This window comes from Scyliorhinus torazame, chromosome 4 (assembly GCF_047496885.1).
Source record: "Scyliorhinus torazame isolate Kashiwa2021f chromosome 4, sScyTor2.1, whole genome shotgun sequence".
Lineage (NCBI taxonomy): Eukaryota > Metazoa > Chordata > Chondrichthyes > Carcharhiniformes > Scyliorhinidae > Scyliorhinus > Scyliorhinus torazame.
In genome coordinates this window covers 38,899,972-38,919,106 of record NC_092710.1, presented here as the reverse complement: position 1 = coordinate 38,919,106, position 19,135 = coordinate 38,899,972, and the positions used below count along the sequence as shown (strand labels likewise).

The 19,135-nt window shown below is 46.5% G+C and overlaps 2 non-coding genes across 2 annotated transcripts; both read right to left on the bottom strand.

Annotated features, from left to right (window-relative positions):
* Nucleotides 1–4,670: 4,670 nt before the first annotated feature.
* Nucleotides 4,671–4,743, bottom strand: trnav-uac (transfer RNA valine (anticodon UAC)). Its single transcript has one exon. It is a non-coding gene; the product is annotated as a tRNA-Val (tRNA).
* A 1,854-nt stretch (nt 4,744–6,597) lies between these two features.
* Nucleotides 6,598–6,670, bottom strand: trnav-uac (transfer RNA valine (anticodon UAC)). The gene has a single exon. It is a non-coding gene; the product is annotated as a tRNA-Val (tRNA).
* Between the last annotated feature and the right edge of the window lie 12,465 nt (nt 6,671–19,135).

Genomic DNA, 19,135 nt, shown 5'->3' with positions numbered 1-19,135 from the left:
GGAATGAGAGGTGGTCTAACGGAGATATATAAGATGATGAAATGAATTGATAAAGTCGAGTGGAGTGGATGCTTCCCCTTGTGGGATAATCCAGAATGAGGGGTCATAGTTTTAGGATAAGTGGTTCACTAACCCAGAGTGCAGTGCATGCCGGGACTTTGAGTAAATTCAAGGAGGATATATGTTTCTATTTGGTAATGGGTTGCGGGGTAATGGAGAATGGGCAGGTGTTAAGGCAGAGCGGAGATCAGCCACCATGGTATCGAATGGCAGAGCGTGTTCGAAGATTTGAAAAGTCTCTTGTTGGAACGAGCTCTTGTGAAATTATGGTGTGGAGAATCCGGCGTTGGATTGGGGGTGGGCACAGTAAGAAGTTTTACAACACCATGTTATAGTCCAACAGGTTTGTTTCGAATCACGAGCTTTCGGAGCGCAGATCCTTCATCAGGCGAATGAAGAGGTGGGTTCCACAAACAGATATATGGGCAAATTCAATGATGCAAGATGATACTTCGAATGCGAGTCTTTGCAGGTAATTATGTCTTTACAGGTCTAGACGGTGGGTCTGGGGCGAGGCATAATCACAGGTTAAAGAGGTGTGAATTGTCTGAAGCCAGTGCTGTTGGTAGGATTTCGGAAGCCCAGGCCAGATAGTAGGGGGTAAATGTAATGAGACATGACTCCAAGCTCCCTGTTGGGGCCGTACTCTTGCGCTCAGCAGAACTCGGCTGTCAGTTTCTGCTTGGCGTTGTCACGTATCCTAAAGGAAGTCATGGAGAACGCTCTCCCAAAGATCAGAGGCTGAATGTCCTTGACTGCAGAAATGTTCAACGATTGGAAGGGAATATTCCTGCCTTGCAATTCTTGCTTAATGTCCGTTCGTCCGTTGTCGCAGCGTATGCTTGGTCTCGCCAATGTATGACGCCGGCGGACTTCATTTCCAGCACCGCGTGATGCAGAGGACATTGGCCGAGTCATAAAAGTATGTACCGCATACCTTGATGGATGGTAATGGAGGTACCAATTTCGATGATCTGGCAGGTATTACAGAGATTGCCATGGCAGGGTTCTGTGGCGTTGTGGTCGCTGTACTCCTGAAGGCTGGGGAGTTTGCTTCAAACAATGGTCTGTTTGAGGTTGTGCGGTTGTTTGGAGGCAAGGGGTTGCGGGGATGGCCTTGGCAAAATGTTCATCTTCGGCGATGACGTGTTGAAGGCTGTGAAGAAGTATGTCGAAGTTTCTCCGCTCCGGGGACGTACTGGACGACGAATGGTGCTCTGTCGGTTGTGTCCCGTGTTTGTCTTCTGTCGAGATCGCTGCGGTTTTTTGCTGTGGCACGTTGGAACTGTGGATCGATGAGTTGAGCGCCATATCCCATTCTTACAAGGGCGTCTTTCGGTGTTTGTAGATGCCGGTTTTGTTCCTCCTCGCCTGAGCAGATCCTGGGTACACGGAGGACTTGTCCATAGGGGATAGCTTCTTTGATGTGGTTCGGGTGGAAGTTGTAGAAGTGGAGCATCGTGAGGTTATCCGTGGGCTTGCGGTAAAGCGAAGTGCTGAGGCCACCGTCCTTGATGGAGGTTAGTGTATCCAAGAAGGCTACCAATTCTGGAGAGTAGTCCATGGTTAGTCTGGTGGTGGCATGGAACGTATTGATGTCATTCTGAGGGCAACTAAAAACATATCTGTGATCAATCGCCTTCCAACTGATGGTGTGTGTCTCTGCTGTGGAAAGGCGTTGCTGCTTTCCGAATACGGTTGCCCATTGTTAGGTTCGCGTGTCAATGGTTGGGGTTTACAGCACTGCTTCTTTTCACCGGTCCAAAGATGAGCATCAAAATGCCAGAGGGCAGGTAATTGGCGAGTGGCAATGAGATAATTCTGAACATATTTTCTTCCCTACATGGAAAGGGCTTGCTGAACGCCGGTTTGCTCAGCACGGGGAAGGTGGGAGCACAGTGGTATTGTCTCTTGCTAGACAACTAATCCAGAACCCAGGTTCATACTGTGAGGATCTGAGTTCCAATCGCAAGACTATAAATGGGATTTCATTTCAGTTGACAAACCGGAATGTATTTATTAAAAAATCACTTCCTTTGAGGAAGGAACTCTGCCGTCCAGACCTGACCTGGCAAACATGGCACTCCAAATCGACAGAGATGTGGTTGGCTCCTTAATCGCCTCAGAAATGGATGAGGAAACCATTCAGTTCAAGGACAATCAACGATGTGCAGTAAATGTTTAGTCAGCTATCGTCACCGATATCCCATGCTTGCAATCAAAATTGGTCAAATGGTCATAAAGATTTGGATTATTTAGTACAACTGTGGGGACTTTACAAGTCATATCTCGATAGGTGGACAGGTATTCGTGGATAATTTGACAGTGACGATAAATTGATAGGAATCCGGGTATATGGGAAAGACAGGAATCGCAGGACATCATGATGTTCCTTTGGAGAGCTGCGGATGAGTCCAAATGGTTTCTTTTAGCGCCCTAATTATAATTTGATTCTGTAAATAGTTGAAAACTTCTCAGCGAAAGTAAAAAATAGTTTCCCTTGTTACGGATCCCAACTGCACGCAGCCAAGATTATTAGTAAGCACGTAGACTCTGAATGGCTGTTTCAAATAAAGGGGTAAGTCCATTAATGCAGCCGTCACTTCTCCTCTGGTTTCCTTAATTTTATTAAAAGCGGCTGCCCACAGGACTCAATAAAGTATTGATAGGCTACAGATCTCACTACCTCTGCCAGTAGGAGCGTGTGTGCAACAAAATGTATATTTTACTGAGTGTGATAACTCTCTTTGACGGTAAGAGATAATAAAAAAACATGTTGTTCAGATTGCTTTTCTATTCTTGTCTTTCATTTTAACACAGTACGAAGTCTTACAACACCAGGTTAAAGTCCAACATGTTTGTTTCGATGTCACTAGCTTTCGGGGACTGCTCCTTCCTCGGGTGAATGAAGAGGTATGTTCCAGAAACATATATATAGACAGATTCAAAGATGCCAGACAATGCTTGGAATGCGACCATTAGCAGGTGATTAAATCTTTACAGATCCAGAGATGTGGTAACCCCAGGTTAAAGATGTGTGAATTGTGTCAAGCCAGGACAGCTGGTAGGATTTCGCAGGCCAGATGGTGGGGGATGAATGTAGTGCGACATGAATCTCAGGTCTCGGTTGAGGCCGCACTCATGTGGGAACTTGGCTATAAGTTTCTGCTCGGCGATTCCTCGTTGTCGCGCGTCCTGAAGGCCGCCAAAAAGTGCTCTCTTTGAGTCAGGCAATTCTCGAAAAAGACTCAAAATGAAAGAGTGTTTAGTGAAATGAAAATGAAATGAACATTGCTTATTGTCACGAGTGGGCTTCAATTAAGTTACTGTGAAAAGCCCTTCGTCGCCACATTCCGGCGCCTGTTCGGGGAGGCCGGTACGGCGCGGAAGTTGTTAGGCAAAGGGGAGGTTTCGCTTTTGTAAAGAACAGTTTTGAAGCAAGCGTGCTGGACGCAGCGGAACTTGAGTCAGAACGTTGAGTCATTGAGAGTCAGGAAGTGACTCAAAACCAACTGGCAATAACCAGTCTTCAGGAAAGGGACTCGGTGGGCGGAGTATTGGAGTGAAGCGCCAAAGAGCAGCACAGCTCTGAACTCGCCCTGAATCCAGAGGCGGAGCTGCTGATATGCTGTCCGGATTCAGAGAGAGGCGCACGGCAAAGAAAGCAGCTGTTTGTTCTGGAGGAGAGGCACAGCATAAGAAGAGGAAAGAGGGGCAACAGCGGAGCGAGGGGAGCAACAGCGCAGGGGGAATGCGGTCACTACAGGCAACATTGCTCACAGCCGGATAGCTTAGTCGGTAGATAATCAGACTTTTAATCTGAGGGTCCAGGGTTCAGGTACCTATTCAGGCCATCATTTTAGATCCCAATTATCGATGCTGACGTGAACCCATCGAGTGAATCCACTGGGAAAGAAGCGCGTCGTCCCATTGTGGCTCTGCTACCCCTCAAACCCCTGTCTGTTCCAATCCCAGTTTCCAGCCAAGGCCCGTCGTCTTTGCATTCCACGGGGTTCAATGTTTCATTTATTCTCCTTTGTGTGAATAATACCATCATTACAAGGAGACATCTCTGCCCATCGCTTTCAGATTGATCCCTCAAATATTTGCATTATGCTGATCTTTATCATTTTTTTGCTGATTTTGAGCTTTTAGGGGAGTTGAATCTGAATTCCGACATGATCAGATATTGGATTTCATCCAGTCCCAATAAAGGATGCTCTTTGGATCTGTCCGTTGCTGCTGTTCAGTTAAACCTCATTGTTATGTTCCAATAAATTCCATCCCATTTATATGTAAATACATTTCACTTTGTTTTCTTAATTCAAAGCCATTCTGCACTCTGTTCCCTTGGTTTCTGTGGCCATTAGCACCCGGTTTCCCTGGGTTTCTGTGGCTATGGCTCATCTTTCTTTCTCACTCCACAGTATAAATATTTCCCACTTTCTCTGTCTGCTAGCTTTGTCAAAGAGTCATCGGACTCAAAACGGTAGCTCTTTGCTCTCCCTGCAGATGCTGCCAGACCTGCTGAGATTTTCCAGCATTTTCTCTTTCGTGTCTGTATTTCTGTTCACATGGAAATTCAATGGCAACTTGTCCAAAAGCAGCAATGGTTCCACTGGGGCTCGAACCCAGGACCTGCTGCGTGTAAATCAGACGTGATGACCACTACAGCATGGAACCAGCTGGTAACAGCAGTATTCCTTATATGACTGGAGGTTCCATCGCTCCGGAACCTTTGTAAAGCGTCTATTTGATGGGAATGGATCAGCTGTCAACACCTGACTTGCTGTATAACATGTTTGCCTGTCCCATAAAGTCGCGTTCAGCTGATTGTGACCAATTTTTTCTCTTTGAGTCAGGCAATTCTCGAAAAAGACTCTAAATGAAAGAGCGTTTAATGAAATGAAAATCACTTAGTGTCGCAAGTAGGGCTGCACGGTAGCATAGTGGTTAGCACAATTGCTTCACAGCGCCAGGGTCCCACGTTCGATTCCCGGCTTGGGTCGTAGTCTGTGCGGAGTCTGCACGTTCTTCCTGTGTGTGCGTGGGTTTCCTCCCACAGTCGAAAGATGTGCGGGTTAGGTGGATTAGCCATGCTAAATTGCCCTGAGTATTGGACTGGGTTATGGGGATAGGGTGGGGGTATGAGCTTGGGTGGGGTGCTCTTTCCAAGAGCCGGTGCTGACTCGATGGGCCAAATGGCCTCCTTCTGCACTGTAAATTCTATGAACAATAGGCTTCAATGAAGTTACTGTGAAAAGCCCCGAGTCACCACAATCCGGCGCCTGTTCAGGGAGGACGGTACGGTGAGGCAAAGGGGAGGTTTCGCTTTTGTAAAGAAAACTTTGGAAGCAAGCGTGCTGGACGCAGCGAACCTTGAGTCAGAATGTTGAGTCATTGAGAGTCAGGAAGTGACTGTCCCAAACCCAAATGTGAATAACCAGTCTCCAGGAAAGGGACTCGGTGGGCAAAGAATCAAACTGAGGCGCCGAAGAGCAGCACAGCTCTGAACTCGCCCTGAATCCAGAGGCGGAGCTGCTAATATGCCGTCTGGATTCAGAGAGTGGCGCAGGGCAAAGGAAGCAGCTGTTTGTTCTGGAGGAGAGGCACAGCATAAGAAGAGGAAAGAGGGGCAACAGCGGAACGAGAGGAGCAACAGCGAAGGGGGAATGCGGTCACTACGGGCGGCATCACTTACAGCCCGCATAGCTCTTTCGGTAGAGCGTCAGACTTTTAATCTGAGGGTCCAGGGTTCAAGTCCCTGTTCGGGCGATCATTTTAGATCCCAATGATCGATGCTGACGAGAACCCATCGAGTGAATCCACTGGGAAAGAATCCCATCGGCCCATTGTGCCTCTGCTACCCCTCAAATCCGTGTCTGTTCCAATCCCAGTTTCCAGCCAAGGACCGTCGCCTTTGCATTCCACGGGGTTCAAGATTTCATCTATTCTCGTTTGTGTGAATAATACCATGATTACAAGGAGAAATCTCTGCCCATCGCTTTAAGATTGATCCCTGAAATATTTGCGTTATGCTGATTTATTATCATTTTTTCGCTGATTTTGAGCTTTTAGGCGCGTTGAATCTGAATTCCGACATGATCAGAAATTGAATTTCACCCAGTCCCAATAAATGATGCTCTTTGGATCTGTCCGTTGCTGCTGTTCAGTTAAACCTCATTGTTATGTTCCAATAAATTCCATCACATTTATATTTAAATACATTTCACTTTGTTTTCTGAATTCAAAGCCATTCTGCACTCTGTCCCCTGGGTTTCTGTGGCCATTAGCACCCGGTTTCCCTGCGCTTCTGTGGCTATGGCTCCTCTTTCTTTCTCACTCCACAGTATAAATATTTCCCACTTTCTCTGTATGTTAGCTTTGTCAAAGAGTCATCGGACTCGAAACGTTAGCTCTTTACTCTCCCTACAGATGCTGCCAGACTTGCTGAGATTTTCGAGCATTTTCTCTTTCGTGGTTGTATTTCTGTTCACATGGAAATTCAAATGAACACAACTTCTCCAAAAGCAGCATTGATTCCACTGGGGCTCGAACCCAGGACCTGCTGCGTGTAAAACAGACGTGATAACCACTACACCGTGGAACCAGCTGGCAGCAATTGGACTCCTTATGTGACTGGAGTTTGTGATTGTTCCATCGATCCGGAACCTTTGTAAAGCGTCTATTTGATGTGAATGGATCAGCTGTCAACACCTGCCTTGCTGTATAACATGTTTGCGTGTCCCACAAAGTCAGGTTCAGCTGATTGTGCCCAATTTTTTATCTTTGAGTCAGGCAATTCTCGAAAAAGACTCAAAATGAAAGTGCGTTTAATGAAATGAAAATGAAATGAAAATCGCTTATTGTCACGAGTAGGCTTCAATGAATTTACGGTGAAAAGCCCCTAGTCGCCACATTCCGGCGCCTGTTCGGGGAGGCCGGCACGGCGCGGAAGTTGTTGGGCCAAGGCGAGGTTTCGCTTTTGTAAAGAACAGTTTTGAAGCAAGCGTGCTGGACGCAGCGAACCTTGAGTCAGAATGTTGAGTCATTGAGAGTCAGGAGGTGACTGTCCCAAACCCAACTGGGAATAACCAGCCTCCAGGAAAGGGACTCGGTGGGCGGAGTATCAGAGTGAAGCGCCAAAGAGAAGCACAGCTCTGAACTCGCCCTGAATCCAGAGGCGGAGCTGCTGATATGCTGTCCGGTTTCAGAGAGTGGCGCTGGGCAAAGGAACCAGCTGTTTGTTCTGGAGGAGAGGCACAGCATAAGCAGAGGAAAGAGGGGCATCAGCGAAGCGAGAGGAGCAACAGCGAAGGGGGAATGCGGTCACTATAGGCGGCATCACTCAAAGCCCGGATAGCTCAGTTGGTAGAGCATCAGACTTTTAATCCCAATTTTAGATCCCAATGATAAATGCTGACGTGAACCCAAAGAGTGAATCCACTGGGAAAGAAGCCCATCGGCCCATTGTGCCTCTGCTACCCCTCATACCCCTATCTGTTCCAATCCACTTTTCCAGCCAAGGAGCGTTGCCTTTGCGTTCCACGGGGTTCATGATTTCATCTATTCTCTTTTGTGTGAATAATACCATGATTACAAGGAGAAATCTATGCCCATCGCTTTAAGATTGATCCCTGAAATATTTGCGTTATGCTGATTTATATCATTTTTATGCTGATTTTGAGCTTTTAGTCGAGTTGAATCTGAATTTCGACATGATCAGAAATGGAATTTCATCCAGTCCCAATAAAGGATGCTCTTTGGATCTGTCCGTTGCTGCTGTTCAGTTAAACCTCATTGTTATGTTCCAATAAATTCCGTCACATTTATATTTAAATACATTTCACTTTGTTTTCTTAATTCAAAGCCAATCTGCATTCTGTCAACCTGGGTTACTGTGGCCATTAGCACCCGGTTTCCCTGGGTTTCTGTGGCGATGGCTCATCTTTGTTTCTCACTCCACAGGATGAATATTTCCCACTTTCTCTGTTTGTTAGCTTTGTCAAACAGTCATCGGACTCGAAACGTTAGCTCTTTGCTCTCCCTACAGATGCTGCCAGACTTGCTGAGATTTTCCAGCTTTTTCTCTTTCGTGGTTGAATTTCTGTTCACATGGAAATTCAATTGGTCACAACTTGTCCAAAAGCAACAAGGGATCCACTGGGGCTCGAATCCAGGACCTGCTGCGCGTGAAGCAGACGTGATAACCACTACACCATGAAACCAGCTGACGGCAGCTGCACTCCTTATATGACTGGAGTTTGTGATTGTTCCATCGCTCCGGAACCTTTGTAAAGCCTCTATTTGATGGGAATGGATCAGCTGTCAACACCTGACTTGCTGTATAACATGTTTGCGTGTCCCACAAAGTCGCGTTCAGCTGATGGTGCACAAATTTTCTCTTTGAGTCAGGCAATTTTCGAAAAAGACTTAAAATGAAAGAGCGTTTAATTAAGTGAAAATGAAATGAAAATCGCTTAATGTCACGAGTAGGCTTAAATGAAGTTACTGTGAAAAGCCGCTAGTCGCCACAGCAGGCGCCTGTTCGGAGAGGCCGGTATGGCGCGGAAGTTGTGAGGCAAAGGGGAGGTTTCACTTTTGTGAGGAACAGTTTTGAAGCAAGCGTGCTGGAGGCAGCGAACCTTGAGTCAGAATGTTGAGTCATTGAGAGTCAGGAAGCGACTGTCCCAAACCCAACTGGGAATAACCAGTCTCCAGGAAAGGGACTCGGTGGGCAGAGTATCGGAGTGAAGCGTCGAAGAGCAGCACAGCTCTGAACTCGCCCTGAATCCAGAGGCGGAGCTGCTGATATGCTGTCCGGATACAGTGAGTGGCGCAGGGCAAAGGAAGCATCTGTTTGTTCTGGAGGAGAGGCACAGCATAAGCAGAGGAAAGAGGTGCAACAGGGAAGGGAGAGGAGCACAGCGAAGGGGGGAATGCGGTCACTACACGCCGCACCACATGCAGTCCGGATAGTTCAGTCGGTAAAGCATCAGACTTTTAATCTGAGGGTCCAGGGTTCAAGTCCCTGTTCGCGCGATCATTTTAAATTCCAATGATCGACGCTGACCTGAACTCATCGAGTGAATCCACTGGGAAAGAAGCCCATCGGCCCATTGTGCCTCTGCTTCCCCTCAAACCCCTGTCTGTTAGAATCCCAGATTCTAGCCAAGGACCGTCGTCTTTGCATTCCACGGGGTTCAAGGTTTCATCTATTCTCTTTTGTGTGAATAATACCGTCATTACAAGGAGAAATCTGTTCATCGGTTTCAGATTGATCCCTGAAATATTTGCGTTATGCTGATTTATTATCATTTTTTTGCTGATTTTGAGCTTTTAGGCGAGTTGAATCTGAATTCCGACATGATCAGAAATTGAATTTCATGCAGTCCCAATAAAAGATGCTCTTTGGATCTGTGCGTTGCTGCTGTTCAGTTAAATCTCATTGATATGTTCCAATAAATTCCATCACATTTATATTTAAATACATTTCTTTTTTTTTTTCTTAATTCAGAGCCATTCTGCACTCTGTCCCCTGGGTTTCTGTGGCCATTTGCACCCAGTTTCACTGGGTTTCTGTGGCTGTGGCTCATCTTTCTTTCTCACTCCACGTATAAATATTTCCCACTTACTCTGTCTGTTAGTTTTGACAAAGAATCATCGGACTCGAAACGTGAGCACTTTGCTCTCCCAACAGATACTGCCACCCCTGCTGAGATTTTCCAGCACTTTTTCTTTCGTAGTTGTGTTTCTGTTCACATGGAAATTTAATTGGTCACAACTTGTCCAAAAGCAGCAATGGTACCACTGGGGCTCGAACCGAGGACCTGCAGCTTGTAAAGCAGACGTGATCACCACAACACCATGGAACCAACTCGCAGCAGCTAAACTCCTTATATGACTGGAGTTTGTGATTTTTCCATCGCTCCGGAACCATTGTAAAGCGTCTATTTGATGGGAATGAATCAGCTGTCAACACCTGACTTGCTGTATAATATGTTTGCGTGTCCCACAATGTCGCGTTCAGCTGATTGTGCCCAAATTTTCTCTTTGAGTCAGGCAATTCTAGAAAAAGTCTCAAAATGAAAGAGCGTTTAATGAAACGAAAATCGCTTATTGTCACGAGTAGGCTTAAATTAAGTTACTGTGAAAAGCCGCTAGTCGCTACATTCCGGCGCCTGTTCGCGGAGGCCGGTACGGTGCGGAAGTTGTTCGGCAAAGGGGAGGTTTCGCTTTTGTAAAGAACAGTTTTGAAGCAAGCGTGCTGGACGCAGCGAACCTTGAGTCAGAATGTTGAGTCATTGAGAGTCAGGAAGTGACTGTCCCAAACCCAACTGGGAATAACCCGTCTCCAGGAAAGGGACTCGGTGGGCGGAGTATCGGAGTGAAGCGCCAAAGAGCAGCACAGCTCTTAACTCGCCCTGAATCCAGAGGCGGAGCTGCTGATATGCCGTCAGGATTCAGAGAGTGGCGCAGGGCAAAGGAAGCAGCTGTTTGTTCTAGAGGAGAGGCACAGCATAAGCAGAGGAAAGAGGAGCAACAGCGAAGGGGGAAGGGCAATAGCGGAGCAACAGGAGCAACAGCGAAGGGGGAAATGGTCACTACAGGCGATTGCTCAAAACCCGGATAGCTCAGTCGGGAGAGCATTGGGCATTTAATCTGAGGGTCCAGGGTTCGAGTCCTTGTTTGGCCGATCATTTTAAATCCCAATGATCGACGCTGATCTCAACTCATCGAGTGACTACACTGGGAAAGAAGACTATCGGCCCATTGTGCCTCTGCTACCCCTCAAAATCCTGTCTGTTCCAATCCCAGTTTCCAGCCAAGGTCCATCGCCTTTGCATTCCACGGAGTTCAAGGTTTCATCTATTCTCTTTTGTGTGAATAATACCATAATTACAAGGAGAAATCTCTGCTCATCGCTTTCAGATTGAGCCCTGAAATATTTGCGTTATGCTGATTTATTATCATTTTTTTGCTGATTTTGAGCTTTTAGGCGAGTTGAATCTGAATTCTGACATGATCAGAAATTGAATTTCATCCAGTCCCAATAAAGGATGCTCTTTGGATCTGTCCGTTGCTGCTGTTCAGTTAAACCTCATGGTTATGTTCCAATAAATTCCATCACATTTATATTTAAATACATTTCACTTTGTTTTCTTAATTCAAAGCCAATCTGCACTCTGTCCCCTGGGTTTCTGTGGCCATTAGCACCCGGTTTCCCTGGGTTTCTGTGGTTATGGCTCATCTTTCTTTCTCACTCCACGTATAAATATTTCCCACTTTCTCTGTCTGTTAGATTTGACAAAGAATCATCGGACTCGAAACGTTAGCTCTTTGCTCTCTCCTACAGATGCTGCCAGACCTGCTGAGATTTTCCAGCATTTTCTCTTTCGTGGTTGTATTTCTGTTCACATGGAAATTCAATCGGTCACAACTTGTCCAAAAGGGTCCACTGGGGCTCGAACCCAGGATCTGCTGCATGCAAAGCAAACGTGATCACCACTACCCCATGGAACCAGCTAGCAGCAGTCTTACTCCTTATATGACTGGAGTTTGTGATTGTTCCATCGCTCCGGAACCTTTGTCAAGCGTGTCTTTGATGGGAATGAATCAGCTGTCAACACCTGACTTGTTGTATAATATGTTTGCGTGTCCCACAAAGTCGCGTTCAGCTCATTGTGCCCAAATTTTCTCTTTGAGTCAGGCAATTCTCGAAAAAGACTCAAAATGAAAGAGCGTTTAATGAAATGAAAATGAAATGAAAATCGTTCATTGTCACAAGTAGGCTTCAATTAAGTTTCTGCGAAGAGCCCCGAGTCATCACATTCCTGCGCCTGTTCGAGGAGGCCGGTACGGCGTGGATGTTGTTCGGCAAAGGGGAGGTTTCGCTTTTGTAAAGAACAGATTTGAAGCATGCGTGCTGGACGCAGCGAACCTTGAGTCAGAATGTTGAGTCATTGAGAGTCAGGAAGTGGCTGTCCCAAACCAACTGGGAATAACCAGTCTCCAGGAAAGGGACTCGGTAGGCCGAGTATCGGAGTGAATCGTCGAAGAGCAGCACAGCTCTGAACTCGCCCTGAATCCAGAGGCGGAGCTGCTGATATGCTGTCCGGATTCAGAGAGTGGCGCAGGGCAAAGGAGGCAGCTGTTTGTTCTACAGGAGAGGCACAGCATAAGCAGAGGAAAGAGGGGCAACAGCGGAGCGAGAGGAGCAAAAGCGAAGGGGGAATGCGGTCACTACAGGCAGCATCACTCACAGCCCGGATAGCTCAGTCGGTGGAGCTTCAGACTTTTAATCTGAGGGTCCCGGGTTCAAGTCCCTTTTCGGGCGATCATTTTTAATCCCAATGATCGACGCTGACCTGAACTCATCGAGAGAATCCACTGGGAAAGAAGCCCATCGGCCCATTGTGACTCTGCTACCCCTCAAACCCCTGTCTGTTCCAATCCCAGTTTCCAGCCAAGGACCGTCGCCTTTGCATTCCACGGGGTTCAAGGTTTCATCTATTCTCCTTTGTGTGAATAATACCATCATTACAAGGAGAAATCTCTGCCCATCGCTTTAAGATTGATCCCTGAAATATTTGCGTTATGCTGATTTATTATCATTTTTTTGCTGATTTTGAGCTTTTAGGCGAGTTGAATCTGAATTCTGACATAATTGCTAATTTGCAAGTGCAGTTGGGGAGGGTTTAAACTAATGTGGCAGGGTAATGGGAACCGATGTAGGAAGTCAGTGGGGACGGAAACAAAAGGCAGGAAGGGAGAGTGTGTAAAACATGACCAGAGAAAGCAGGGCAGAGAGCTGGGAAAGTCTACATTAAACTGCATTTCTTTCAATGCAAGGGGCCTGACGGGGAAAGAGGATGAACTCAGGGCATGGATGGGCACATGGGACTGTGATATTATAGCTATGACTGAAACATGGCTAAGGGAGGGGCAGGACTGGCAGCTCAATGTTCCGGGGTATAGATGCTATAGAAAGGATAGAGCAGGAGGTAAGAGAGGAGGGGGAGTCGCGTTTTTGATTAGGGAGAACATCACGGCAGTACTTAGAGGGGATATATCCGAGGGTTCGCCAACTGAGTCTATATGGGTGGAACTGAAAAATAAGAAGGGAGAGATCACCTTGATAGGACTGTACTACAGGCTCCCAAATAGTCAGCGGGAAATTGAGGAGCAAATATGTAAAGAGATTACAGATAGCTGCAAGAAAAATAGGGTGGTAATAGTAGGGGACTTAAACTCTCCCAACATTGACTGGGACAGCCATAGCATTAGAGGCTTGGATGGAGGGAAATTTGTTGAGTGTATTCAGGAGGAATTTCTCATTCAGTATGTGGATGGACCGACTAGAGAGGGTGCAAAACTTGACCTCTTCTTGGAAATAAGGAAGGGCAAGTGACATAAGTGTTAGTGAGGGATCACTTTGGGACAAGTGACCATAACTCCATTAGTTTTAAGATAGCTATGGAGAATGATAGCTCTGACCCAAGAGTTAAAATTCTTAATTGGGGCAAGGCCAATTTTGATGGTATCAGACAGGAACTTTCAGAGGTAAATTGGGAGAGACTTTTGGCAGGCAAAGGGACGGCTGGTAAATGGGAGGCTTTTAAAAATGTGTTAACCAGTGTTCAGGGTAAGCACATTCCCACTAGAGTGAAGGGCAAGGCTGGTAGAAGTAGGGAACCCTGGATGACTCGAGATATTGAGACTCTGGTCAAAAAAAAGAAGGAGGCATATGACGTACATAAACAACTGGGATCAAGTGGATCCCTTGAAGAGTATAGAGATTGTCGAAATAGAGTTAAGAGGGAAATCAGGAGGGCAAAAAGGGGACATGAACTTGCTTTGGCATGTAATGCAAAGGAGAATCCAAAGAGCTTCTACAGATACATAAAGGGAAAAAGAGTAACTAGGGACAGAGTAGCGCCTCTTAAGGATCAACAAGGGCATCTATGTGCAGAGCCTCAAGAGTTGGGTGAGATCCTGAATGAATATTTCTCATTGGTATTCACGGTGGAGAAAAGCATGGATGTTAGGAAACTAAGGGAAATAAATAGTGATGTCTTGAGAAGTGTGCATATTACAGAGGAGGAGGTGCTGGAAGTCTTAAAGCGCATCAAGGTGGATAAATCCCCTTTAGATATCGTTCTTTTACATTTCTGTGTCATAAATGTGTCCAACGTCTCCTAATCAATAGCGAACTCCTGCAGATGACAATTCACGTCGCTGTGAACTGTGTTTTAAGACTCATTCATTGCAATATTTCAGGCGAATCTGCTCCAGGCAGCCTTGCAAACAGCCACGGTACGGTGTCACATCAGCCTACCTTGAAATTGCGGCATTGAATAGATCGCTGTGCAGGAATTACTAACCCTCTTGCCAGTAATTTGGCTCAAATGCTGCCACCTTCAACAAACCGATTGCTTAACATGCAGTCGTTTGCTGGCTACGCCAAATACGTCGAAATAATGATTCGAAATGTCTTTTTCAAAAAGCTGCACTACCCACTTATAATGTGGTGCTAATTACACTGATGTGGAGATTCGGGCGTTGGACTGGGGTGAGCACAGGAAGAAGTCTTACAACACCAGGTTAAAGTCCAACAGGTTTGTTCCGATGTCACTAGATTCCGGAGCGCTGCTCCTTCCTCAGGTAATTTCGCCTGGTGAAACACGTCTGGAACGATCAAAATACCTTAAGGCGAGAAGATTATTTGTTTGCTAATCTATTGAGAGGCGACGCATGATCTCCCGGTTAATGTCCTTAACTTGTAAACCCCCGAACCATTTACCCAAATTTAAAATTCAGCTGGCTCATCATCATTTCGTGCTGAAGCAGCAGCCCTCCATTCGGACTAATGTGAGCGCCTGTCCTGCAATTGCAAATAATTTGCATGATGTTGAGATGCTGGCGCTGGATACAGAAAGATGTGTGACAGCAACAAGAAGTGTTACAGCAACAGGTTTATTTGAAATCACAAGCTTTGGCAGCGCCGTCCCTTCATCAGTTTCAGTGATGAAGGACCACTTTACCTGATGAAGGCACAGCGCTGCCAAAGTTTACGATTTCAAGTCAACCTGTTGGACTTTAATATCGTGGTGTGAGACTTCTTACTGAATGATCCGCATGCACTTTATTGCGGCACGGTTACATTTCGACTGAATTTTGAATTCACAGGGTCAGCTGCTTTTACTCTTTCAATGAAGAAAGCCGCCCAAAGGCTTTTGCGGACAAGTACTGGAAATGTGAGCCGTAGCACATCCCGTGCTAGAATAATAATAATCTTTACTGTCACACGTAGGCGTACATTAACACTGCCTATATTACAAATTTCCTTTGAATTTCGGCGGGAGCGGTGCGCAGGGGCCTTCTGGGAGGTGAGTAGTCACTTTAAAAACCCTTACCTTTGCAGGAGCAGCCCTTTGAATTTCGGTGGGAGCGGTGCGCAGGGGCCTTCTGGGAGGTGAGTAGTGACTTTAAAAACCCTTTCCTGGTCCCGCGTCTGTTCTTCTTTTCTGTTTTATTTTTTTTATATATAAGGCGGGAACCGGAAGTTCGACCCGCGGACTTCTGGGAACCCCCCCCCCCCCAACCAATAAATTCTGGTGGAGAGGAAACCCGAGACACTACACGTGTAGTGTCTCCCACCCACCCTCCTCCTCTAACCTAATAATGAAACCCATTGGTGTGAGGTAAGTACCATATTTTATTATTAACACTAAGAAGGTAAGTAAGTGATTTTTACTCATTTTTACTTTTATACCTTTTTCAAATTGTGTGTGTGTGTGTCGGGGGGGAAACTGAAGTGACATCACAGAAAAGCTGTGGCCTGAGTGGCTGGTTGGGATTCTACACTAAATTTAAATAAAAATTGAGCATTGGTAACTAATTAACCATAATTACTTAATTATAATTTAGAGGTATATCTAAGCCAGAGATCGGAGAGTACTATATTTAGCTTGCGCATTTCTAATAGAAATCTAGTGCCAGGAAACAGATAGTTAACAGTAACTTTGAAATTTAAAAAAAAAAAAAAAAATTTCATAAAAATTTTTTAATTTTAATTTTAATTAATTGACGCAATGTCAGTTAGAGGGGTGCTGTGCTCTGACTGTGAGATGTGGCAGCTCCGGGAGGCTTCCAGCGTCTCGGATGGCTTCATCTGCAGAAAGTGCACCCAACTGGAGCTCCTCACAGACCGCATGGTTCGGTTGGAGCAGCAATTGGATGCACTTAGGAGCATGCAGGTGGTGGAAAGCGTCATAGATCGCAGTTATGTAAATGTGGTCATACCCAAGGTGCAGGCAGAGAAATGGGTGACCACCAGAAAGGGCAGGCAGTCAGTGCAGGAAACCCCTGTGGCTGTCCCCCTCTCGAACAGATATACCCCTTTGGATACTATCGGGGGGGGGGGATAGCCTATCAGGGGAAAACAGCAGCAGCCAGAGCAGTGGCACCACGGCTGGCTCTGATGTTCAGAAGGGAGGGTCAAAGCGCAGAAGAGTAATAGTAATAGGGGATTCTATAGTCATGGGCACAGATAGGCGCTTCTGTGGACGTGAAAGAGACTCCAGGATGGTATGTTGCCTCCCTGGTGCCAGGGTCCAGGATGTCTCCGAACGGGTAGAGGGCATCCTGAAGGGGGAGGGCAAACAGGCAGAGGTCGTTGTACATATTGGTACTAACGACATAGGCAGGAAGGGGCATGAGGTCCTGCAGCAGGAGTTCAGGGAGCTAGGCAGAAAGTTAAAAGACAGGACCTCGAGGGTTGTAATCTCGGGATTACTCCCTGTACCACGTGCCAGTGAGGCTAGAAATAGGAAGATAGAGCAGATAAACACGTGGCTAAACAGCTGGTGTAGGAGGAAGGGTTCCCATTATCTGGACCACTGGGAGCTCTTCCGGGGCAGGTGTGACCTGTATAAGAAGGACGGGTTGCATCTAAACCGGAGAGGCATAAATATCCTGGCCTCGAGGTTTGCTAGTGTCATACGGGAGGGTTTAAACTAGTATGGCAGGGGGGTGGGCACAGGAGCAATAGGTCAGAAGGTGAGAGCATTGAGGGAGAACTAGGGAATAGGGACAGTGTGGCTCTGAGGCAGAGCAGACAGGGAGAAGTTGCTGAACACAGCGGGTCTGGTGGCCTGAAGTGCATATGTTTTAATGCAAGAAGTATTACGGGTAAAGCAGATTAATTTAGAGCTTGGATTAGTACTTGGAACTATGATGTTGTTGCCATTACAGAGACCTGGTGTTGAGGGAAGGGCAGGATTGGCAGCTAAACGGTCCAGGATTTAGATGTTTCAGGCGGGATAGAGGGGGATGTAAAAGGGGAGGCGGAGTTGCGCTACTGGTTCGGGAGAATATCACAGCTGTACTGCGAGAGGACACCTCAGAGGGCAGTGAGGCTATATGGTAGAGATCAGGAATAAGAAGGGTGCAGTCACAATGTTGGGGGTATACTACAGGCCTCCCAACAGCCAGCGGGAGATAGAGGAGCAGATAGGTAGACAGATTTTGGAAAAGAGTAAAAACAACAGGGTTGTGGTGATGGGAGACTTCAACTTCTCCAATATTGACTGCGACTCACTTAGTACCAGGGGCTATGACGGGGCGGAGTTTGTAAGGAGCATCCAGGAGGGCTTCTTAAAACAATATGAAGACAGTCCAACTAGGGAAGGGGCGGTACTGGACCTGGTATTGGGGAATGAGCCCGGCCAGGTGGTAGATGTTTCAGTAGGGGAGCATTTCGTTAACAGTGACCACAATTCAGTAAGTTTTATATTACTGGTGGACAAGGATAAGAGTGGTCATAGGATGAACGTGCTAAATTGGGGGAAGGTTAATTATAACAATATTAGGCGGGAACTGAAGAACATAGATTGGGGGCGGATGTTTGAGGGCAAACCAACATCTGACATGTGGGAGGCTTTCAAGTGGCAGTTGAAAGGAATACAGGACCGGCATGTTCCTGTGAGGAAGAAGGATAACTACGGCAATTTTCGGGAATCTTGGATGACGAGAGATGTTGTAGGCCTCGTCAAAAAGTAAAAGGTGGCATTTGTCAGGGCTAAAAGGCTGGGAACAGACGAAGCCTGCGTGGAATATAAGGAAAGTAGGAAGGAACTTAAGCAAGGAGTCAGGAGGGCTAGAAGGGGCCACGAAAAGTCATTGGCAAATAGGGTTAAGGAAAATCCCAAGTCTTTTTACACGTACATAAAAAGCAAGAGGGTAGCCAGGGAAAGGGTTGGCCCACTGAAGGATAGGCAAGGGAATCTATGTGTGGAGCCAGAGGAAATGGGCGAGGTACTAAATGAATACTTTGCATCAGTATTCACCAAAGGGAAGGAATTGGTAGATGTTGAGTCTGGAGAAGGGGATGTAGATAGCCTGGGTCACATTGTGATCCAAAAAGACGAGGTGTTGGGTGTCTTAAAAAATATTTAGGTAGATAAGTCCCCAGGGCCTGATGGGATCTACCCCAGAATACTGAAGTAGGCTGGAGAGGAAATTGCTGAGGCCTTGACAGAAATCTTTGGATCCTCGCTGTCTTCAGGGGATGTCCTGGAGGACTGCAGAATAGCCAATGTTGTTCCTCTGTTTAAGAAGGGTAGCAAGGATAATCCCGGGAACTACAGGCCGGTGAGCCTTACTTCAGTGGTAGGGAAATTACTGGAGAGAATTCTTCGAGACAGGATCTACTCCCATTTGGAAGCAAATGGACGTATTAGTGAGAGGCAGCACGGTTTTGTGAAGGGGAGGTCGTGTCTCACTAACTTGATAGAGTTTTTCGAGGAGGTCACTAAGATGATTGATGCAGGTAGGGCAGTGGATGTTGTCTATATGGACTTCAGTAAGGCCTTTGACAAGGTCCCTCATGGTAGACTAGTACAAAAGGTGAAGTCACACGGGATCAGGGGTGAGCTGGCAAGGTGAATACAGAACTGGCCAGGCCATAGAAGGCAGAGAGAAGCAATGGAAGGATGCTTTTCTCATTGGAGGGCTGTGATCTGTGGTGTTCCACAGGGATCAGTGCTGGGACCTTTGCTCTTTGCAGTATATA